Source organism: Sus scrofa, chromosome 17, assembly GCF_000003025.6.
Source record: "Sus scrofa isolate TJ Tabasco breed Duroc chromosome 17, Sscrofa11.1, whole genome shotgun sequence".
Classification (NCBI taxonomy): domain Eukaryota; kingdom Metazoa; phylum Chordata; class Mammalia; order Artiodactyla; family Suidae; genus Sus; species Sus scrofa.
The window spans coordinates 50,249,241-50,273,839 of record NC_010459.5 but is presented as its reverse complement, the minus strand read 5'-3'; the positions used below and the strand labels follow the sequence as shown (position 1 = coordinate 50,273,839).

At 48.7% G+C, this 24,599-nt stretch overlaps 1 long non-coding RNA gene across 2 annotated transcripts in view; it reads left to right on the top strand.

Moving 5' to 3' along the window:
- LOC106508180 overlaps positions 1–24,599 on the top strand; it is a 90,071-nt gene that overhangs the window by 41,044 nt on the left and 24,428 nt on the right. The window contains exons 2-4 of one of the 2 annotated variants that reach the window (XR_002339973.1): positions 8,564–8,734; positions 20,223–20,294; positions 22,876–23,446. This is a non-coding gene — a long non-coding RNA (uncharacterized LOC106508180). Of the gene's footprint in view, positions 1–8,563; positions 8,735–20,222; positions 20,295–22,875; positions 23,719–24,599 lie in introns of both variants that reach the window. The other variant, XR_002339972.1, reaches the window with a different exon arrangement.

The window sequence follows — 24,599 nt, the reverse complement described above, 5'->3', positions numbered from 1 at the left end:
ACAAAGAAAACACCTCCACATAGAGGCCTGGCTCCCATCAGAATGACGTCATCTGGAAAGTGAGCAGGTTCCCCTGAATGAAGGGGCCCAAGAAACCCTGCTCTGGTTAGAAGAGCTGTGAGAGGAGAAGGGAGGTTGTACCCAGAGAGTATATGAACAAGATCAAAACTCACATGCTTATGCAGGGCTCCTAGAGAGGAGGTGTATGGGAGGGAAGCTGGTTGAGTGTTTTTTCAACACAATTGTGTTTTGTTTGCATAATAAATACATAGGAAATTTGTTTCCACAAGGAAATAAGTGCTCTCATTTTTCTTGAAATGTGTGGCTCTCTTGATTCATCTTTTGTTTTATTGTTTTTAGCAAAAAGATGGGTAGAGGCTTGTTTACCAAAAAAAAAAAAAAAAAAAAAAAAAAAAAGCCAGCAATCAGATAAAAAACAGTGATGACGGTCAGGGACAACAGAGAGTGTTGAGAACTGTGGCCAGTTCACCCTTACAGCCCAGTCCAGTGAAGGCTGCTGTGACTGTTCAGGTCATGAGTCGCCTGATGGAAAGTATGTCTGTCTTGCCGTGTCTTTGATTTTTCAGAAGAAGTTGGAAACCTAGATTTTTATGTGAAATCATCTCTATTTTTTTCAGCTTATTAAAGGTACAGTTGACAACCAAAATGGTAAGATATTTCAAGTGTACAGCGTGTTGATACATATGTTGTTGAATCTTCTCATTTTTAATGTTAAAAACCAGTTGCACAGACCAGCCAGTTTAGGGCTGGTCACAACACATCTCCTGGCTGGATATGGCCTCAGGTCTGTCACTTGCCATTCCAGGGTAGACTGTGAACCTGTATACTTTAGTAGTAAAATTTGCTTCTAACTTTGGTAAATGATTCATTTCATCTGTCTTGGGCTCAGTTTTTCAACCCACAAAATCAGCTCCTTTTATTTCTGCTGTGAGTTATGTTTAAAGGCTCTAAACCTAACTCCTTTATTCTTCTTGCTTCCCCTCTAGGTTTGGTTTGGGTGGGAAGTGTCTTGCCATTCCATATCAGAATGTCTGTGAGGTCTTTATTTAGATATGAGGTCTCTGAATTAGTTAGGAGTTAGGTTTGGCTGCTGTGATAGAGTCTGTGGCTTATACAAGATATGAGTTTATTTCTCTCTCATGAGAAAAGCTGAGCCGGTATGGCAGGTCTGGCCCATGAAGCTGTCAGGACCCAGGCTTACTCTTACCTTTTTGCTCCACTATGTCAAGGCCATTGGCCTGACCGACTTGGTCCAGGTGCCCTACACTATTCTGCATTTCAGCACTGAGAAGAGAAAAAAGGAGAGGAATAGAGTACCTGCTTCTTTTCATGGGCACAGCCTAGGAGAAATGCTTCTTACCTGTGTTCACATTCCGCTGGGCAGCACTTACTCACCTGGCCCCAAATCACTGCAAGGGAGACTTGGAACTGTAGTCCTGCTTCTGCACTGCTAAATAGCAAGGGTTGTGTTACTAGGGAAAAAGGGGTGAGCAGAAAATAGGGAGCAGTTAGTTACTGCAAGCAGATTAGGTAGCTGACTCAGAGTAAAACAAGCAAACAAAATCCTGATATCTCAGCCAGCTTTCAGTTTTACTCCTGATAGACGAAGATTACTTGGCTTTTAACTTCTTTGATAAATTTTGAAGAAAAATGCCTTTTCAAATTCATGCTACAAGATTTTTGCCCCAAACCTTAGTTACTTCTGTTTTTCCTTCATAATTTTGGACCTGTTTGTATACCAACTGAATTATTATTTGCATTATATTTTATTCTAAATAGATTCAGTATTTTTTCCAAATAAATTTATTTTGAGGAAATTTTGCTCAATTATAATGAAAATATAACATCAGAATTTGAGAGATGCAGTCAAAGCAGTGCAGAGAGGAGAATTTATAGCTTTAAATGCATATATTAAAAAAGGATAAAAAAAATCAATGACCTAAGATTCCATCTTAAGACCCTTGAAAAAACGATCAAAGTAAACACCAGGTAAGTAGAATTAAGAAAAGATAAGGAGGGAGTTCTGGTTATGGCTCAGCTTATTTAGGGCCATACCTGCAGCATATGGAAGTTCCCGGGCTATGGGTTGAACTGGAGCTGCAGCTGCTGGCCTATGTCACAGTCATAGCAACAGAGGATTGAAGCCACATCTGTTGCCACCACAGCTCATGGCAACACTGGATCCTTTAACCCACTGATGGAGGCCAGGGATCAAACCCACATCCTCATGGATACTAGTTGGGTTTGTTACTACTGAGCCACAGCAGGAACTCCCTAAAGTAATTCTTTACAGTGGCTGTGCAGTATTCCACAGGGTGTCTATACTTACAAAGTGCTAAGTTGCTCCATTAGTAAAGGGAATTAATTTTATTTCTGGTTCCAGGCCACTAAGAACAACACTGTACTGACATCCTTGTGTATTGGTACAAGATATAAGTACTTTTACTTCTCTGAGATGTATTTCCAACAGTTTGTGAGCTCAGAAGAGATACATTATTCCATAAATTCTCTCTTTATAGTCATTGCCTCTTTTTCTTGTCAGTTTGTGAGAGTTCTTTGTATACTACAGGAATGAACTCTTCATCTATTAGTGATTTACAAATACTTTTACAGATGTATATAGAGAATTTGTAATTATGTATAAAACTTCCAAATTTTAATATTTTCTCAATGAAATTTTTCAAGTTTTAATATACTTATTTTTTAATTAAAGTATGGTTGATTTACAATGTTGTGCCAGTTTCTGCTGTATAGCAGAGTGACGCAGTCATACATACATATACATTTTTTTCTGATATTATCTTCTATCATGGTCTCTTCCAAGAGATTGGATATAGTTCCCTGTGCTGTACAGTAGGACCTCATTGCTTATCCATTCTAAATGGAATAGTTTGCATTTACTAGCCCCAAACTCCCAGTCCATCCCACACCCTCCCTCTTCCCCTTGGCAACCACAAATCTGTTCTCCGTGTCTGTGAGTCTGTTTCTGTTTTGTAGATAGGTTCATTTGTGTCATATATTAGATTCCACATATACACGATATCATATGGTATTTGTCTTTCTCTTTCTGGCTTACTTCACTTGGTATGAGAATCTCTAGTTGTATCCATGTTGCTGCAAATGGCATTATTTTGTTATTTTTTATGCTAGTGCTGTTCCATTGTATGTATGTACCACCTCTTATTAATCCATTCATCTATTGATTAACATTTAGGTGGTTTCCATGTCTTGGCTGTTGTGAATAGTGCTGCAATGAACATAGGGGTGCATTTATCTTTTTAGATTATAGTTTTGTCTGGATATATGCCCAGGAGTGGGCTTGCTGGATCATATGGTGGTTTTATATTGAGTTTTCTGAGGAACCTCCATACTGCTTTCCATAGTGGTTGTACTAATTTATATTCCCAACAGTGTAGGAGAGTTTTCTTTTCTCCACATCCTCTCCAGCATTTGTTATTTGTAGACTTATTAATGATGGCCATTCTGCCCAGTGTGAGGTGGCACCTCACTGTAGTTTTAATTTGCATTTCTTTAATAATTAGTGATGTTGAGAATTTTTTCATGTGCCTACAGGCCATCCATATGTCTTTGGAGAAATGTCTATTTAGGTCTTTTGCCCATTTTCCGATTGGGTTGTTTAGTTTTTTTTGTTGTCGTTGCTGAGTTGTATGAGTTGTTTGTGAATTTCAGTTTTTTCAGTGTGTCTCTTTTTCCCCATTTTGTACTTTCAGGATTATCCATCTTGGTTTTTAAAGTCTTTCCACCCTCTCTAAATTGTAATTGCAATACCTAGATTTTCTTGCCAAATTTTTATATATGGTACAAGATGCTACTACCTTCAGGGCCTATCTTAGCTGCAGGGAGCTTTCTTGTCCATGGTCTTGCCCTTCTGGGAGAGCCTGCTCCTGGTGACTGAACCAGGAGCTTGGACATTTGGCTCCAATGCGGGCTGAGCTGTACAAACTTGGAGCCCCCCTCTGCTCCCCACCCTGACCCCGGTTTTGCTGAGGCTTTGTCAGGCCTGCATCAAAGATCGAACTACCTCCTGCCTGGCCTTCTTCCCCCACTTACCCTTCACAAGTGTTTTTATCCCCAAAACATCTTGAACTGAAAACCACCTCAGTCTCTGCTACTGGGGACCCCCACCTGATGCAAGAACAATGAGAAATGGGTTGGTGTGAGGATGTGATGGCAGTAACTGTGGTCCAGCTGTCACTGCACCATCTCTATCTGGTTGTTCATTTTCATTATGAAGCTTGTGTGTTCCAGGTTGACAAAAAGTATCCTTTATCATATTCAGAGGATTGTAATATGACCTGATTGGTCTGAGACATCAGGATTAGCCTTTTATTTTTATTTTAAAATAATTATTTCTATGTGGAGCCCAGACCTGTTCTCTCATCTCCAGTTGCAGACACTCAGATTTGTTCTGGATCCCTCCCTGTCTCATAGTCATTGGGTTCTCTGGCACCCCCCACCTCCATGCAGTCCCCATCTCAGGACTGGCAGCTCCCCCTTCCTGGGTGCTCCAGCTCACTTCAGCTCCTCCCCTCCTTGCACACTTATCATCTTCTCGCGGCTCACCTGGCCACCCTGCCGTCCACCTAGATCAGAATCTGACCACTTGGCCCACCTGCCCTGCTCCCCCTTGACCCCTGGCCGTCATATCTCTGAGAACTGTCATAGGAGCCCTCCCTGGTCTCCCTGCCTGGCCCTCACCCCCTGTGGCCTGTTCTCCACCTTTGGTCAGAGCAACCCTGGTAAATGGATGTCAGGTCACACGGCTCCCTGCACAGAGCCCGCCATCTCTTCACCTTGCACTGGGCAGAAGCCCTTTCTGCGGTGGACAAGGCCCTCCTCGCTCTGGCTCCTCATGCCGCCAGTCTCTTTCTGGCTTTTCTCCTGAGCTCTCTCTTCTCCTGACACATAGGCCTCCAGTTCTTCCCAGCAAGAGCCTCGGGGTCTTCATATTTGCTCTGCCCTCCCTGCTTTTCTTCCAGTTTGCCCCCTCACCTCCTGGGCACGTGCTCCAATGTTGCCTTCTCAGTGGCTCCTTCTGCCTGCTCTCTGGTCAGCTGTAGCCCTTCCCTCCGTGACCGCACCTACCCTCTCCTACCTCCATTTCCTCAGGGCACTCACTGCCATCTGACTACTGTATGCTTTTCGTATGGTTTTGAGCTGGACTCTTCCAGAAGCTGACCCTGAGACTGGGTGTGATTGGGAGGTACCCCCAGGGAGCTCTGGAGAGAGTGGGGAAGTGAGACGGGAGGAGAAGGATTGTCACATGGAATCTGGTGGGATCCTGAGTGGGTTACCACCATGGGACACCAGGCTAATCCTGCTGGCTCCCCTGGAGACCGGATGGAACAGGCCTCAAGGGGTGGTTGAGAATGAGGCAGCTGGGGAATGTCCTACCAGCTCCCATCTGTCATTCACTGAAGGCTGCTTCCTGCGTTGTCAGCTCCTGGCCAGGTGGACTCCTACAGCTGGAAGCCTCAGGGGGAGAGGCTCGGGGCAGTAAGAAGCCATCATGGGGCAAAAATGGTGAGAAACAAGGAGACATGCGGCCCTGCTGTGTGCTGCTCTCTCGGCTCTGGGCTGTCACTCATTGTCTTTGTCTCTCTGTGGATCATGATCTCCTGAAGCCAAGATCTCATTTATTCTGGTCTCTGCTGCATCTCCAGGGACCTAGGTGTGCCTGGCACATAGTTAGCCCTCCCAATATTTGTGCAGAATGGGGGACTGAGGGCTTAGAAGTTCACTTCTTTGGCTGCTGAGCTGGTTGTTGAGAATCCTTAAAAACCCCCCATTCTTGACCACATGGTCTGACTTGGCCATTTTGCAGACCTTACTCCTGCTGTTTTCTTGGCTGGTTCTGAAGCTGCTGCTCTTTGTGGCCAATTCTGCTTTCTCAACAGCAGCGGCATTGCAGAGGGGCTTGGACCCACTGATGAAAGCTCCTGTTCCAACGGGTGCTTGGCTGATGCCCTTTGGTGCTGTAGCCACAGATCCTGATGGTGCCTGTGGTGGTTATAGCCCCCATTACCCCAGCCATCTTGCTCGATGGGATGACCAAGAGCCCACAAATTGCTCCTGAATGTACCTCTTTAGCGCAGATTATTCTGAAACCAGCCCATCAGGTTTGATCAGGAGAAGATAACAACAAATAGATGTATTTTTCTTTTTTCCTTTTGGTGGAAAAGTTACAGTCATCTAGAAATCATTCAAAGGTCATCCAAATGCCCAAGACCTTAAGGACCCAGACTCCTGAACATTGTCTCCATCCTTAAAGACCGAGCTTCCATCTCTGCATCTCCAGCACTGAACAGGGCCTGGCTCGGGGCAGGGAGTGTCCAGCAAGCCCCGGTGAGGTCAGACATGACCAGCTCACTGGCCTCTGGGATGTGTGGCTCTTTCCGGGTAGATTCAGGCAGGATTACTGCAGAAGGAGGCTCTGCCCAGCCCATCACACAGAAGAGACCATTCATGTCATCAGGATGCCAGGTTGGAGTCCTTGGTTAAGGTGATATTCACCAAATTTCTCTGTAGTAAAGGCTCCTTTTCTCCTTTGCAATTCCTAAGTGACATATGGGGTGAAACTTTGAGATACGCTATTCCCCAGAATAGTTTTCCCCAGTGGTTTTGGCATCCACTGATGTCTGTACCTGAGTCAGTTATTACATTTGCAAATTCTGTCATTCCTTATACCTATCAGCTGGCATATTCAGAAAGCATTGTCTCTGGCCCCAATCATCTTTTAGTGTCACTAGTAGCTCATTGGTTTAAGAAAAATTCAGTGTATTCCTATCCATTTCCATACATTTTTTTATGCTGAAATATTTTTACACTGTCCAGTGGAAACCTTTTGTTATCGTTTCTGTTTCCTTTTGACATGTTCCCACCAACTTTGAGCCCTTCCTGGATTTATGGCCCACAGTGACCATCTGGAATCTTCAAAAAGGTCAACACTATGTGAGACCAAGTGATGGCAGCTGTTCCATGTTAAAGAGAATGGAAGAATCATGACAGCCAAATGCAGTGCATGATCCTAAGATGCAAAAAACACTAAATTTGGACTATCTGTTAGATTGTGTTGCACTGTCAACATTAGCTGTCTTGGTTGTGAAAATGTTATTGATATTATGTAGGAGAATGTATTTTTCCTTAGGAGATACACACTTGAAGTATTGGGAGTTGAAATACCATGATTTCTGCACCGTCATCTCAAGTGATTATTGAAAGCATCTGAGGTGATTCTTACTCCAACAGGACCTTCCCAAACCAACATTTCTGTCATTCCTTTAGGAAAATATTCAGTCAGGACCTACAGTATGTCAGATATGACATGAAAAAATTGGGGGAAAATAGAACGAGGAAGCTCCTAATCAGATAGTGAAACAGGTGTGGTAGATCTCTGCCATGCCTCCTGGGGTCTGGTGTCTCTCGAGATCCAGGTAACAACAGGCTGGGAAGGAGACAGACGCTGTGTGTACCAAACAGACGGGGCAGGTAGAGCTGGTTTGCTTGCTGTTGAAGCCTCACAGGTGGTGGGTCTGACTGTTTTCAACAGTCTTTTCTGAGGTTACATCATCTTGGGAAGATCCTGTCCTCCCTCCCATCACGGAACAACCACTAGCCACAGTGGAAACCAGAAGAGGTGGGGCCTCTAGAGCGGGGTGAACAGTTCAGCGAGCTGGTAGAGTATGGGGACTGGATGTGAGACAGTGAGGGGTCAACTGGGAGAGGGTCTGGTCAGCCTCCCGGCTGACTGAGGTGTGGTTACATGGTGCTCCCTGGACACTTGGTTTGGAGGGTACGTTATTGCAGACATCTTGGGGGGCAAGTGGCCTGAGGAGCCCCACCTCACCTGTTGCTCTGCTGCAATGATGACACTGCATGGGGTGAGACCTGTTGCCTGAACTGGAGTGAAGTACGGACTCTTCACTCTCATCTACTTTTTTGTGTGTGTGCTGGGACCTCAAAGGACAGGCCTGTGTGTTAGCCTCTAACACCCCTTTCCTCGTCTAATAGGTGAATTCTGCTACAGTCATAGGTCTGAGATCTTTGAACAACTCAGAGTCTGCTTGCTCCCCAGGCAAATCATTTCAGCACCCAGGAGAGCTCCTGACACTCAGTGAGCCCTCCCTGCACATCCTAGGACAAGGATGTCCTAGAACAAGGCCATGGTTTGCTTAGTGGACAGGTGCTGAGGAACAGAAGTGGAGCAGAATTTAGTTTCATTTTTCTAAACAAAGCCTTCCGTTCAGAAGAGGTGGCTGAGGGCAGGAGCTCTGACAGTGCCAGTCCCTGGCTGGGCAAGCTTCCTGGGTCCTCGTCTGTAAAACGGGGATCGCAGTAGCAGTGTCCACGGTGTGGAGGGTCGAGTGCTTTCATAAGTGCCGGGCACCGAGAACGGCCCTTGGCCGAAAGTAAATCCTCGGTACGTGTTTGCTACATCGCAAACGTTTGCTGCGACGCTTTGGTACCCAGCTTCATTGGATTTGCCTCGAATGTCCTTTTTATCTGTCTTGATCCTCCTCAGATAATAAAGATGTCAAGTCGCTGCATGTGATCCTTGCTGGGAAGGAAAGGGACCATGGTGTCATGAGAGGGGCTTTGGGTGACCTGACCTGGGTCCTGGACCAAGATCTGGGGATGAGGAGAGACACAGAAGAATCCTCGTGGAGGTGACGTTTCACCTGAGACATGCCAGGTGAGCTGCAGGTAACTAGGTGAGGAGCCGGGGTGGGGAGATATTCCAGGAGGTGGGAACAGTGTGTGCAAAGGCCCTGAGGTGCTGGGAGTCTGGTATGTCCGAGGCCAGAGGAGAGGCCGGTGTGGCCGGGACCAAGGGAACACAGAGGTGAGTGGTGGGAGGCAGGACTGGAGAGGGGCAGGGACCTGGGAGTTAGGGCTCCCTCCTAAGGCCGAGGGCATCTTCTGGAAGGTTTGCAGCAGGGGTGTGACTGGGATCAGATTTGCCTCTTCGGATGTTCCCAGTTGTATCGGGAAGGGCGCCTTGCTTGGGGCTGTCCTTTCCTCTCCTCAGTGCCCACCACGGTCTGTTTCATAGCTCAGGGTCTGGGTGGGACAGCAGACCTCAGCCTTAGGGCCTTGGTCACATCTCAGGAGAAAATCAGAGGGACGGTCGGGAAACACACACCAAGGACTCGGGCGTGCCTGAGCCTGATGCAGGGCTTTGAAGAGAAGCCTCAGGAGTCACAGGGGCAGTGGCGGGGGTGAAGTGGGGTGGGGTGGCAAAGGGTCAGAATGGGAGTCCCCGGCTTTGGGAGTGTCGGCTGGTGAGCACCTCAGATCCCACTGGGGCTGCAGGTCTGCGTAGGGACCCGGGAGACACAGGTGCATCTCTGTGCAAACAGCTTCAGTGCTCGGGTTTACATTCCTGAGAGCGTTACCGTTATTAAAATTCCTCGAGGGGGATAAACCCAAGTCTGTTTCATCTGGGTTTATTGTGGGCTGAATTGACTGTGGCCGTGAGTAATAACATGTAGCATTTGGCGGAAAAAGAGAATTAACTAAAAATAGGTGAAGCAGTGGAATTCCATCACAAGGATGTGTATGGATAATTAAGAGGCTCTTTGTCAGGGAGACCCTCCCCCTCAGTCTGTTGCTTTTCCTTTCATGGCACAGGCAAAACTTTGTTTTTTAGCATGAAGAGTCTCTTAATTAAATCTTTGTCGAGAAGGCGAGATGTATTTGTGTTTCCTCTGGCTCCCATTGTTACAAACTTTGTAGTGTTTTCTTGGAAAAATGCCCCCATTTCTGCTTGAAAGAGCTGTATTGTTGCTTTTTCTCTCTCCTATTGTGAGGAGGCAATGCTACAAGTTCTTTGTCAGGTAATCAATTATCCTCCTTAAAGGATCCCCAAACTCATTGTCGGAAAATTATGGCTTCTGAAAAATAATAAAATGCCCACTTTAACATGTCAGAGTGATTTTGCCTCCCCCTCAGAGTCATAAAGCCTGCCGATTGCCCGTGCTAATGACCTCTGGCTTTAAATGTGGTCACTGCTCCCTGTCACTCCTGGGGTTTCAATGTTGACACCGTATCTCTGTGAGCTTCTCAGAAGCCCTGTCATGATGCCCCAATTAGCAGTGCATCTCCCCTTTCTCCATCGCACTGTAATGGTTAACTAATTTATGTCCCTTGGCAATACTCCCACCATGAGTGTCATCTGTACCTCTGTGTGGAACAGGAAGCTCTCAAGTTCAAGGTCCCTGGCATGTAAGCAACAAGTGAAACAATTTCAAGTTCATGGACATCCTCTGCAATCAACATCAACTACACCATCAAGAAAACAGGACCTTGGTATTGTTGGCGAGTAGCAGATAATTTATGAGCTTGTCAGCATAATCCATGGTCCTTGATCTGTATCAATATGGAATAAGAAACCATTTAAGAGGTGTCAGGAAAACATGGCACACCCCCCTCCTCCTCCTACCGTTTGACACTGACTCATTCATGTATGAAATTGAGTCTTTGTGGGTGAAGCATTAAAGATCCTGTGTAGTCAAATTAATATCACGGAACTGGAGGGTGGAAATAGGTTATTAAATGTCCCCTCGTTTGCCTTCCTTCCAACAGGCAGAAGGAAACAGAGGGCTTAGATGCGAAAGCGAGTTCATGTCCAAGCACTCATGAAACCAGCATAGACTGAGAAAGAGAGCGGGGTCGATGTCCCAGCTAATTCAGGTTAAAAAGACGTTCATCGGAAGCCTCACAGTCCTGCAGACACAGCTTGTAGATTCTGCCTCAGTTTCTCCATCCTTTATTCTTGTGAAAGGGCCTCAGGGTTCACACCAGCGTTTACTGGAAATGTCGACGCATCATTGAGATTCCTTGAGCCAAAGGCAGGTGTTCAGGTCCCAGCCCTGCCATCACCTGGGGTTTCGCCTGTGGAATTGTTCAAACAACTCAGTCACATCCTCCCATGGGACCCAGGGGCCACCTCACCCTCTTGTTACTACAGAGCCTGCCTCCCACGGCCCCTGCTTGTTCACTCTGTTCCCAAGTGCAACCCCAGGTGCACGACATGGAGTGTCCTGCCCCTGGGATGTGCGTGTATGTGACTCATAAGCTGCTGTCTGTCTCATCTGCCCAGTCTCTGGTGTCGTGTGTTTAGCTGTTTCATCCTATTTAGGGTGGGGGCCCTCCCTCACCAGTGGGGTGAATAGGAGGTGATCCGGACACAGGAATCCTGTGGACTTCCTTGAGCCAGTGTCTGCAGTGGGAGACAGGTCAGGCTGCACGTAGCGTCTGATACACGTCCCTTGCGTTTTGTGTCTTTGTCAGTTTCCCTCTTCTAGACAATGTGCTTTTTTTTTTTTTTTTGCTTTTTAGGGCCACACCCATGGCATATGGACGTTCCTAGGCTCGGGGCTTAAAGCAGAGCTGCAGATGCCAGCCTATGCCACAGCCACAGCCACACAGGATCCGAGTCATGTCTGCGACCTACACCACAGCTCATGGCAATGCCAGATCCCCGACCCACTGAGCAAGGCCAGGGATCAAACCCTCAACCTCATGGATACTAGTTGGCTTTGTTTCTGCTGCACCACAATGGGAACTTCGTAGACAATGTGCTTTTAAGGGCAGAGATTTGAACTTTATATTTCACGGCTGCATCTCAAGCCCTTGCAAGATTTCCAGCACTTAGTAGACTTTCAATAAGTAGCCATGGAATGCATAAATGAACAAACTGATGCGGTTCCAAACAACCCTGGCTGGGAAAGAATAAGGACACGATTCTTGATGTTGGTCTTCGTGGGAAAAGGTACCTGCCTGCCGTCCTTTTGTGACTGTCTGGAAGAAGATGATAAGGGAGCAGAGTCTTCAGGTCTTCGCTGGACTGCAGCCTCTCACCCGCCTCCACCTCTTGCCCCCTGGTGTAGAGGTGGCGCCTACAGGTAGATGGTCGATGGGTGATCTTTCTCCTCCTTCCCTCCTTCCCTGTCATCCTCCTGCCCCCCTGCTCACTCACCTTGGGGAGAGGCTTTCCGCTGCTGCCTTTGATTCAACAGTTCAGCACATTCCAGTTCTTCCCTTGATCCCGAGCCGCTGCTTTGAAGTGAAGGGAGATGGGGCTGCCACCAGTCTGTCACGAAAGACTGGAGAAGGTCACAAGGGGGCTGAGATTAAACCTTAGGCTTGACTTCTGAGCATGTGTGAATCAGTTTCTAAATCTATACAATAAAATCTGTAATTGGAAAGAAGACAGGATTGTGCTGATTCTGAGAGGCACCTTTTTCACACATTAATATCCCTTGAATCTGGTTGTGTCACATAATCAATGGAGTCTCATTGATGCATCATAATTTAGTTGTCAGTGTTTTCTTAGTGATACATACAACAGTGATGCATCATTTGGTCAGTTTTCTCTTCACCATGTGAAATGCAGGGTCATCTGCCATTGACCAGCCATCATGAAGGTCAGATGTAACAACATGGGGTGAGAGGCCTTTGCAAACTGTGAAGTGCTGCATGGTTGTTCATCCCAGCTCTGCTTGGAGAGCATCCTTGGCAGAGGCGCCTCCTCTCCAGGCCTCAAGTGCTTCATTCTTTTACCCAGGATGGGGGACTGGACCCCTGATGTTGAGATTTGTTCTGCCGGGTGATGTCTCAACAAAGCCAAGGGTGAGGAGCCCAGCCTGGCACTTTGAGCAGAGCCCTCCAGGATGGAATGGAGGTGGGCCCCGATGAGGTGTCTCCAAGGGACCTTCCAATCCTGAGGTTCTCGGATGGGTGAGGGTCTCTCTGTGGACTTGAGGAGAGGGCGGCCTATAGAGGCTGACTTTGCGCCCTCCGAGGCACCACTCGCACCCTCCCTGGAACAGGGCCCCCTGGAGGTGTTCAGGGAACTAGCCACACGGTCCCATCTGCTGGCGTCAGCGCTGCTCTTCAGGGAATGAGGTGAGAGGCCCTGACAACGTGCTGCTTGGCACAAAGCACAAGGGGCCTTAAGGGGAGAGGCTGCTGCAGAGAAAATGGGAATCTGACGACAACACTGTCTGCCAAGAAAGGTCGGCAGCGAGACCCACGTGGGTGTTGGCTGTGTCTACACAAGGCGAATGCGGCATGTAGTTGTTCCTGATCTGATCTCATTATGGGCAATTTAAGGGACAGTCTGCCCAGCTGGGCACCTGGAGGCAAGTATTTCCAGGCGACTCACTGTTCTGACCCCCCCCCCCCGCCCCACTGACCACAACCCCGGAGCCACCACGGGGACCAGAAGTGTGCAGATGACTTGATTGGAGGCATTTGTATCCATTAGCCTCAAGTTCTGGTTTGCCGCTTGCAGAAACTAGATTTTTATTTTCTAAATGAAAAATCATTTTTATTAGGAAAGCGGTAAATATTCATTGTAAAAAGAAATAACCCTGCACGTACAGCCTTGTAGCGTTTCGCTTGGAGTCAAGAGTTCTGGGAGCTGTCTTTTCCGTGAAGCTCCATCCTGTGCCCCGTGCCCACCTTGCCCTCCAGGGAAGCTGAGGGTCCTTAGTGTGGCACCCCGGGCTCACTGTGATCCCATCCCAAGTGACCCGTAGGAGACGGGTCATTTCTGGCTGCCCATGATCCACTTCCCTCTGACGCTGCCCTGTGTCCTTTTGGCCATGGCCCCTCCCCCAGGGGCCCCTCCCACCACGAACCTGAGGGGCCTCGCTCTCCCTCTCCCCCTGGTGGGCACTGGTCTAAGCCTGGCCCCTCACACACACTTTCCTGGACTTTGTTTTGAGCAAGTGAAAGGAAGAAGAAGGAATGGCAGGAGGTCCCTTCTCCGGGGGCAGCGTCCTGGGCAGCCCCTTCTGGTGTGAGACGCTCGTTCTTGGCCCCGTGGATTCCTGTGGCTCCTGCCTGGTCTCCCCTGTCTCTTCCAGTCTCTGGGGCTTGAGATCCTGCAGGAAAGGCCGCTCTGCTCACATCACCCATGTGGGTCTCTGTGGCTCCCAGCCAAGAGCCTTGACAGCTTGTTGCTCATCTGGCCGTTCAGGAGAGGACACCCCTCCTACCCCACCCTCCTGCTGCCAGAAGACACAGCACCCCTCTGGCGCCAGCTCCTACCAGCATCCCTTCTTTGAAACTGCAGTTCTGAGTCGGGGGAAGTAATCCAATACCTTTTAGTAAGCGGGGTCTTTGGATGCATGCTTGGGGTTCAGAGGAGCTAGTGCTCTCACTGTGAGAGTCTTTTTCCTTTCATGATAATTGAAGCTCACAATATTCGTCAGAGGCCATTAATTTTACTTTTGTGGGAAGAGTAGCACCTAGAATAACCTCCAGAAGGATTTCTTTCATAAGCCAATCCAATTATATGCAGTTCGAGCAAGAGTTTTCATATGCAGTGTGCCTAGCCAACTTTCAATAACACAAGAATTTAAAAATAATTTTATTCCTTTTACTTCTACTCCACCCCTATGGAATTGTAGAGCTTTAGAAGAATGCTCACTGGATGACTTCTATGATTAAGACCTCACACTTGTATAGAGATGGTATGAATGAGCCTGGTTACACCAGATTAGACTGATCCATAATTTTTTTCATCTTTGTTTTAGTTAGTAGGATTCTGGTTGTTAAATGAAGATGAATTGCAATTCAGATGAGCTTAAATAAACAAAAAACAAGGAACAATACAAGGGCTCATGTAACTGAAGTGTTCCAAGGCCACCTGACCCTCAGGTATGGCTGTATCCAGGTGCTCACAAAATGTCATCAGGACTCAGTTTCTCTGTCTCTTGTCTAATGTTCTTTGGTACTGGCTTCATCTGAAGGCACAAGTCAAGGCTTACCTTTTCCCAGCTGAACCACCCCAGTGGAAAGGGAGCCAACCTTTTCCATTCATACCAGAGCAATCTTTTGATTGAGTTACATTTGAGCAGTTATTCTCATGTGCTCCTCCTTGGACCAATTGCAGTGTTTAGGGAGAAGCAGACACTGTAGGACCAGGACTGGGCCATGTCCATCGAGACCCCAGAGACTGAAAGTGGGAAAGAGAGGTCTTTGCCAAAGAGGCATCAGGAACCAGAGAACGGAGTGACAGATGCTTATGAACAAATCTATGACTATCCAACACTCATCCCTGTCTGCCTCTCGTCTCGCTCATGGGGCATGTGTCGGTGGTGCCCTCTCTGGTCTGGAGGACTCAGTCCTCATCTTCCACTCCTGGCTTCAAGCCTGCCCTCTGCAGCACAGGTTTCAGGGAATGGGGTATTAGAGGAGCAATGACCAGACACCTTGCAAGTGTCCCTTCCTTGAGCATCCCACCATGGTGCCATGGCACACTCTCCTGCCTATTTCTGGGAAGAATACTTTAGGGTCTTTGAGATTTCTGTAAGGGTGTGCTGGAATGAAGACCACCTCAGGGGCTAGGTCATGCCTGCAGAAGTGTGGCTATTGAGCCATCTTTCATGGAAACCAGAGGTGACATTCACAGCTCTGGAGTCAGAGCTTATGGGTTTGGGTTCCAGCTCTGCCAGTTACAGCTTTGTGATCTTGGCTAATTTGTTGAAGTTCTGCTGCAGTTTCTTCATCTCTAAAATAGGTCTGATAATAATATTGACTTCCATGTGTGGTTGTGAAGATTAAATGAGCTAATGTGTGCTCCTGTAGCACACAGTAGGTGCTCAGTGAATGGTGTCTGCCACGGACACAATCTGGTCACACATTTTTCTGAGACAGTTAAGATATACATCCATTTCAGGGTCAGGGACCTGTGACACAAAGTACTCAGCACCTCTGCTTGACACCCCCCTCTGTGCCATCTCTAAATCACCAGCAATAGGAATGGAGAAAGAGGAAAAAGAGATTATCTAAGATGATTTGCTTTTAATGAACAGTGAAGCCCTCAGAAGCTTCCGACAGCACCCCCAAATTAACGACCACCTAAGCCACAGTGAACGTGTGTTTGGCTTCCCAGCTGAGCATGAAGGAAGGGGACTAATGTGCCAGGTGTGGCATGAGGGTTTGATGGGTGCTCTTTTCTTTACTGTTACGTCCACCCGTGTGGCAGGTACCATACCTACTTCATGGACGAGGAAATAAAAGTCCAGCTGAGTTAAATAATTTGCCTGAAGTCACGCAGCAAATGTAAGACCTGGTATTTGAACCCATGGCAGTCTGATTCCAAAACCATGGTTTTTTGTTTTGTTTTGTTGTTTGTTTTTGTTTATTTATTTTTTTGGAGGGGGGTGCTTTTTTGGCTTTTTTTTTGGCTGTACTCCAGGCATGTGGAAGTTCACAGGCAGGTATCGAACCCATACCACAGCAGCAACCCGAGCCACTGCAGTGAAAACACCAGATCTTTAACTCATACCTGCAGCATATGGAGGTTCCCAGGCTAGGGGTTGAATTGGAGCTCTAGCCACTTGCTGGCCTACCCCATAGCCACAGCAATGACAGATCCAAGCCATGTCTGAGTTAAACCACAGCTCATGGCACCCCCAGATCCCTAACCCACTGAGTAAGGCTAGTGAACAAACCTGCATCCTCATGGATGCCAGTCAGATTGGTTTCCACTGAGCCACAGTAGGAACTCCAAATACCTCATTGTCCGTCATCTTTTGTGGATAATGGGACGATCAAGTTGTCTCTGTAGTTTTAAGAAACTTATTTTAAAAGAACATTTCTAAGGCATTCATTACTTTTAATTAGTATTATGCAATAATTAGGAACCCTTTTTGATAAGTAGGGGACAGGACTCTTTTTTTGTCTTTTTGCCTTTTTTCTAGGGCTGCTCCCACGGCATATGGAGGTTCCCTGGCTAGGGGTCTAATTGGAGCTGGAGCCGTCGGCCTACACCACAGCCACAGCAACACAGGATCTGAGTCGCGACTGCAACCTATACCACAGCTTATGGCAACGCCGGATCCTTAACCCACTGAGCAAGACCAGGCATTGAACCCGCAACCTCATGGTTCCTAGTAGGATTCGTTAACCACTGTGCCACAATGGGAACTCCGGGGACAGGATTCTTGACGGCTCAAGGAGAGTCAGGGCTGAGGTCAGACCTGAAACCTGTAGAGGTGACTCTGGGAAAGGCCACAGCTGGACATGGAGCTGCTCTGCAACCACAGGGGTGTCTCTGTCACCTGAGAGCAGAGCCCCTGGCATTGTTTCTCAGATCCTGTGTTGAGAGGTGGTGTTTCCCACTCAAGGGTCCCCACTGGTGAGCGTTCTGTGCCATGTCACTGCATCCTCATAGGCACAGGGTAGTATATGTTGAAAAGTGTGCACATCCAATTGGATGTGCTCTGTTGTTCTTTTGATTTGCAGAGAATTCCCTGCTGGGACCAGCTGGTCCTGGGTTCCACCTTCTCAGTGTTGGGTAGGAACCCACCTTGGAGCCAATGAGGAAACAAGTTCTCGCCCAACTGAGAGTCATTTGTACCCCAGCAGCCCCGTCTGATGAGGAGCTCCCCTGTCACTTGGAGAAGAATTGTGTCAGTGACTCAGAGTGTCACCGGGGGCTTCTCTGGACCAGAATCCAAACCTGCCCTGATGGGAGGCCGAGGAGTTCAGCTCTGGTCCTTGGTCAACCCAAGTGGGGCTGCCCCGGTGAGCAGGGGTCAGCAGGCACCTGGAGGCACCTTGGATCCCCTCCTCCCAGCCCCTCGAGGTCGGGGTGCCTGTGGACATGGCTCATCCACCGCGCACTGCGAGAGGTCTCCCCGAGCGCCCTGTCATGCTCGTGCCCCATTTCCTGACGCCTCATCAGCCCCTCTGGGCACCAGGCCCTGCCAACCCCTTCACCCTGGAGGCTGGTCCCAGAGCCTCTTTCATGGCTCATTCAGAAGGAACGAGGAGGGCTTTTCCATTTCATCTGTTAAATGAAGTGGTAGGTAGATACCCACTTCATGGATGAGGAAACGAAAGTCCACCCAAACCCCAGCACGCTCTGCGTTGTGTCACACCACCTGGCCCTAGGGGACATCTGGTCAGGTGACTGAGGCTGGAAGGGGAGGGGAGCGGAGCGCGTCTGATTGTTTCAGGCGACTGATGTGTGAAGCGACACCTACAAGTGATGGGATTCAGTCCCCTCTGAAAATGAGGACCCCAGAAATACATCTGATAAATGTCTAGTTAAATATTAGAAGGGTCCTCTGTTCCCAGAGCGTTTTAGCCTCAGAGGACTTCAGGTTCCTGACCTGTTCACACCCATGTCCACGTGCTAATCATCACCCTCTCACCTCCCCACATCCTCCTGCTGCATGTGGGGGCGGTGACGACAGTCTGGCCAGCCCCAGGTCAAGATAGGCTGTGAGCAGGAGGGCCGGGGGCTGGTCTGGTGGGGGATTCTAGGGAGGGACCATAAGCCATGGACCTAAATCAACACACTGAGGCCTGAGTAGTGTCCCTGCCAGCCTGTTCCAAGGTCTCCGTGGTCTCTGTGGTGGCCTCCCTGGGGGTGGGGGGGGCTCCCTCCTGAAGCCCTTGATGCTTCTCAGGACTTCAGGTTCCCCAGGCTCCTTGGAGATGCTCCCTCATCTGTAATGCACCAGAAAGGCCCTGGGGGACTGAAGACGCAGAAACCTGGTAAAAGGCAGTGGTGGTGGCACTTGGATTCTGAGGTTGCAGGTGATGGAATTCACATCATCTTCTGAGGCCAGGACTAGAGGAACTGACCAGAAGGAATTGGGAGCAGAGCACCAGACCTCAGGGACAGGAGCCAGGCCGTCTTTGGGGTCTGGGCTGTAGGAGGAGATGGGCAGACAGGTGGGCACCAGGGTGAATCACATCCCCCAAGGAGAACTGACGGGCCTTTGTCCATCGGTGGGAGCAGGGCCAGGCCCCCACATCCACTCTGGGAGCTGGTCCCCAGCCAGAATCCCCCCCACCCCAACCCTATCAGGGACCCACTGAATAAAGTACGTCAAAGCTGGGAACCTCCGTGGTCACTTCAACACACATCTCACCCCACAGGCTGCAGCAGCACGAGGCCTAGGTATGGTGTCACCCGGGCAGGTAGCAGGAGCAGAAGGGGTTCCTGGGTTCAGGATGGCCAAAATGTTTGGATGCTACCACATGGTCCATCTAAGATGGAGGAGGGGTTTTAGGTAGTGAAACAAGTTAAATCATGTTGTGTGCTAAAGGGGAAACAAGAAAAAGCTAGTTATATATATCCCATCTTTACTGAGTGTTTCGATGAACCGGCAGATGTAACATTTCTATTGAGGTCTGTAGAAAAGCCGGGGTGAGTTGGGCCGCCCTCCTGTCTTCTTAACTCTTCATGTCAAGCCACATCTAACCCTCCCGAGATAGCAGCAAAAGGTACTTGTAAGTGCTTTATGAAATGAAAATTTCCAGTAATGCTTTGTAAGTTCCCAAGGTGTATGCTCAGTTGGTTTCCTCACCATTCATTGCACACACATGTGTTGAGCACCTCCTGGGTGTTGGTCCCTGAAGCAGGGGTTTGGCAGTGGACAAGCCCAGCAAGGTCCCCCTCTGGATGGAGCTGATGTCCTTGTGGGGGTTGAGAGAGTAACCAGGACATAGTGCACCAGGGAACGTCAGAGACTGATGAGTGTGTTAAGAGGAAGAAACCATGGAGTGTGATTGGGGAGGGATGTGGTTGGGGGTTACTTTCAAAGTGGAGGGAAGGGTCCCCTAAGAAAGCCACAGAGAGGGAGTAGCCTGAGACTGTCGTGGGGAGGAGCTTTCCCAGCAAAGGGAGTGGTGGTGCAAAGGCCCTGAGGTGTAGCTGGACCTCCAGGCTCATCTGGTCCGTAGAACCAGATAGACAGCGAAGGGCCAAGGGGCAGGGAATAGGAGCTGTGAGAAGAGGCTGACTCAGGAAGGCCCGAGGCCACTGTAAGGACTTGGCTTTTACTCTGAGTCAGTGGGAGCAGCAGAGGGTTTAGATCAGAGGAGAGACAAGATCTCATCTATTCCTGCCACTGTTGTCGCAGTAGAAGTTATTTTTTGTATAAGACTTGGCCTGCTGACACATCCACGCCAGGCCCTCGTGTGGCAGGTGGCCCAGGGCCCTGCACTGCCCAGGCCTCTCATTTGTGGCATTTCTCACATTCTCCCCACTTCTGAGCGTCATTCCCCCTGGCACTGCACCAAGAACGCGGCTCAGCAAATGGCTCGTGAAGCATCTTTTGAAAGGTTAATGGTCACTGGTGAGGGAAGAAAGAGCCCTCCGCATCCATACGCTCTTTGGTGATGTGGATTTTTCAATGACTTTACAGGTACCTGGTCTGATTGCCAAGCATCCAAGGAGGCCCCTGGGCGTGTTTGGAGGCTGGAGCCATCAGCCTCAGGTGAGCTCCAAGCGCTTTACCAAAGCCGCTCCCAGGTCAGGGGGAGGGTCAGACCCTGCCCAGCTCCCTGCCCACTCTGCCCAGGTGAGCTGTGTGTGTGTGAAGAGGTGGTTCTGGAGGATTCCAGCTCTGGCACGTAAACTCCAGAGGGGCCGGGATAAGGTGTTTTATTGGATTCACTGTGCACAGTGCCTGGTGCCTGCTTGGGCCAGGGCAGGTGTGCAGGTATTGAGTTGGTGTCAGATGATGAGCCTTCTTCAGTGGCTCTGTGACAAGGAGGGAAATTGGCCCAAGGGCTCTCCTGGTCACACCTCCCCAAATTCACACATGCTTTCCAGCTATTATTTCATTCATTCAGTTATTCGGTGATGACTTACTATGTACCCACTCTATTAATTATACATTGCTGAGTCACAAACTGGCGAACTTAGTGGCTTAAACAACACTCATTATTTCCTGGTTTCTCTGGGTCAGGAATGGGCACCACTTTTCTGGGTGCTCTGCTTAGGGATCTCACAGGCTGCAATCAAGGTGTCAGTGAAAACTGGGGTCTCATCTGAAGGCTTGACTGGGGAATGACCTGTTGCCAAGCTCACTCACATGGTGCTTGACAGGATTTGGTTTTGGGGGGTGGTCCTGCTGAGAGCCTCAGTCCCTAGCTGGCTATTGGCTCAGGGGCAATTTCAGTACCTTGTCATAGGGGTCCCCCCAGCATGTTCTTTTTTTTTTTGTCTTTTTGGCATTTTCTTAGGCTGTTCCCATGGCATATGGAGGTTCCCAGGCTAAGGGTCGAATCAGAGCTGTAGCTGCCAGCCTACGCCAGAGCCACAGCAATGTGGGATCCGAGCCGCATCTGTGACCTACACCATAGCTCACGGCAACGCCGGATCCTTAACCCACTGAGCAAGGCCAGGGATTAAACCTGCAACCTCATGGTTCCTAGTCAGATTCGTTAACCTCTGAGCCACGTGGGAACTCCATAACTTTGTCAAGTTTAGCAAAGGAGATAGTCTTCTAGCAAGGTGGAAGCAGACTGCAGCACCAGGATGCAGGATCCAGTGTTGCAGCAGCTACGACTTGGATCTGATCCCTGGCCTGGGAACTGCATATGCCAAGGGGTGGCCAAAAAAAAAAAAAACAACGAAAAGATGGAAGTGTAAATTTTTATAACATAATCATGAATCAACACTCCATCAATTTTGAGGTGTTCTATCGATGAGAAGCAGGTGACCAAAGGGGAAGGAATTACACAAGATGGTGCACCAGGAGATAAGGTTCTTTGGGGTCATCTCAGGAGGTGCCTACTTCAGGGGATTTTGGGGGACAAACTCTAAGATGATCCCCAGTGACCCCCATCTCCTGGTATTCACGTCACGTATGAATACCGCCCCCCAAGCCCCCAGGTGTGGATGGGACCTCTGACTTGATTCTCAGCAATAAAACATGGTACATGTAATGGGGTGTCATGTCCACAGCTTTGTTACATGTGATTATGACTTTGTCTCCCTAGCAGACACTTTCTCTTGCTTTCATGAAGCAAGTCGTCATGTTAGGGAGAACTGGGTGTCAGGGAACTGAGGGTGGCCTCTGGCCAACAGCCAGCTTGGCACTAAGACCCGAAGTCTAAGGTCTGCAAGGAATTGATTTCCAACAACAACCTTATGAACTTGAGAGCAGAGCCTTCAGATAAGACTCCAGCCCCAGCTTAGACACCTTGAAAACAGCCTGCAAGAGATGCTGGAAAAGAGGGCCCAGCTAAGCCATGCCCATAATCCTGACTCACAGAAACTATGAGATGAAACGTGAGTTGTTTTAAGCTGCTAAGTGTGTGGTAATTTGTTACACGGCAAGAGAAAATGGATACACCCACTTAATGCCAGTTCCTGAGTTGGGCCTTTTGGAAAGCTTTCTCTATAGAGAGCAGCTCCAGAAATGTTCTGACATTTGTCTCACACAGGCAATTTCAAGTGAACACCCTTGATAACCCCATTTCATGTTTGGGCGAAAAACAGTGATTAACAAAGCCTGGGAAAGTGTGAGGCATTTAAATGCAGCTGCAATTTCAGAACCCTTCAGAGCTCAGCTGTGAGCTGCTGCATGACGGAAGAGCTGATGACAACTTGTGTGGGGTTTGATTTGGGAAGAGATGGGGCTTTGTAAAGGTCTTCAGGCTGATGATGGGTTGTCTAGAAGGGCATTAGGTACAGAACAGGAGAAGGAAGAGGTGCAGCCAAAAGGATGCCAAATTGGACGCTAGGAAGCCCCAAAGATCAGCTTTCTCTGTCTCCCATCCCCACTGTGGTCACCCCGTCCAGGCCACCTGCTCGGTGGACTCCACCAGTCTCTTTGCCCGTCCTCTGATTCCTCTCTGGGCTCTGTGTGGTGAATTCTCAGCGCTGTGGTCAAAGGGATGTTTCAAATTTCCCAAGCTAAAAATCCTCCCATTATACTTTGGACAAAACTCAAGTTCCTGACAGTGGGTGTTGTGGCCTCTCATGCTGGGTCCTGCTGGTTCTACTCTGCTTTGCAGTTATGTTACCCTCACACCTACCTCAGCCTGAATTTTTCTCCCCATCATCAGATTTCAGCACCAAGCTCTGTCCTCAAGATCCTTCTCCAATTGCTTGGACGAACTCAAGCCACCAGTGACACTTTGAACACATTGCTCTGCTTTGATCTACTGCTTCAGAGATGATGGCGTTCCTTTACATACTTCATCAAGCGACAGGCTTACCCAGCGGAATGCAAAGGCCCAGGGAACTGGGGACCTCGTTTAGTTCCCTGGAGCCCAGTGGCACCAGCACTACGTGGTACAGAGTCACCACTAGTCGACCTTGGTCGGGTGGATGCAGTGTCTGTCTGCAGAATGCGTGGTGGAGATGGTTCTGGAATCTCCTGGAAGACACAGCTGATAAGGACATATTCGCAGCATCTGGACTGTTTCAACATGGGGTCTCTGGAAGGTGATGGGAAGGGCCTGCAGGACCACTTAAGACCCCATCAGACTGATTCTTTGGTTAGGAGTTATCACTGCTTCCTGAACTCCCCAAGTCACCATTCCTCAGGTTTTGTTTGCCCTTTGCCCAAGGATTCCCTTCGAAAGCTCCATCTGGCTTAGAACCTGACAGACCGCACTGGCTCCAGCCTCCAAGGTGAGAATTCAGGAAGCAAACGTCGCTTGAGTGCTTGAAGCATGCCAGGCATTGTGCCAGCTCTGGGATTCGTCAGGGGACAGGACACAGGTGTCCCCATCTTTACATGTTAGTGGAGGGTGAGAGAGTGAAGATGCAAACTTGCAAATGAACATACTTGCAGCACCCTGAAGGAAATGCATGCGTCAGGGGATTGTCAGAACGGGTGGGAGCCACTGAAACAGCGTGATGAAGGAGGCCTCTCTGGGGAGGTGACATGTGAGTTCTGAAGGGTGAGTTACATGAAAGTCTGGGAAGAATGTTCCCTGGCAGGGGGACCAGCCAGAGCAAATACCCTGAGGGGGAAGTTTGGCAAGTTCAGAGAGCAGAGAGAAGGTCCCTGTGGCTGGAGCAGAGAGATGGGACAGGTCAGATAGGGTGGCAGGGAACAGCCTTGTTTGCTGTGACGGGGGGGAGGGCTGCTATTCTGAGCATAACAGAGATCACAGGTGTTTGTACAGGGTGGGGCCGCAATCTTCACACTTTGCAAAGATCCCTCTGGCTGCAGTGTTGTTGATAGACTGGAGGAGCAGGGGTGGACCTCGGAGATGAGATGAGGCTGGTGCAGCAGCAGTTTTACCCATGAGGATTGTCAGGGGGAAAATGGAAACAATGCAAAACTGTTCTCTTTGTCTTTTAGCTCACAGTTATCTCTTGAACAATTTTGCAGAAAACAAAGAACAAAACCAAAAAATCCCAAACAAAATCAAACCCACACACAGTGTTTGTTGTCTGTGGCTTGTGCAGCAAAAACGTAGCAGTGAATATTTATGGAGCATTTCCTGCCAGGTTCTGGGGAGGAAAGGATAAAAACCTTATGATTTTTTTTTAATTTAAATTTAATTTTTTTGTCGTCTTAGGGCAGCACCCATGGGATATGGAGGGTCCCAGGCTAGAGGCTGAATTAGAGCTGTAGCCACTGGCCTACACCACAGCCACAGCAACACCAGATCCGAGCTGCCTCTTTGACCTACACCACAGCTCACAGCAGCACTGGATCCTTAATGCACTTAGCGAGGCCAGGGGTCGAACCTGCATCCTCATGGATGCCAGTCAGATTTGTTTCTGCTAAGCCACAACAGGAATTCCCCAAAATGTGATTTTGCTCCTTGAG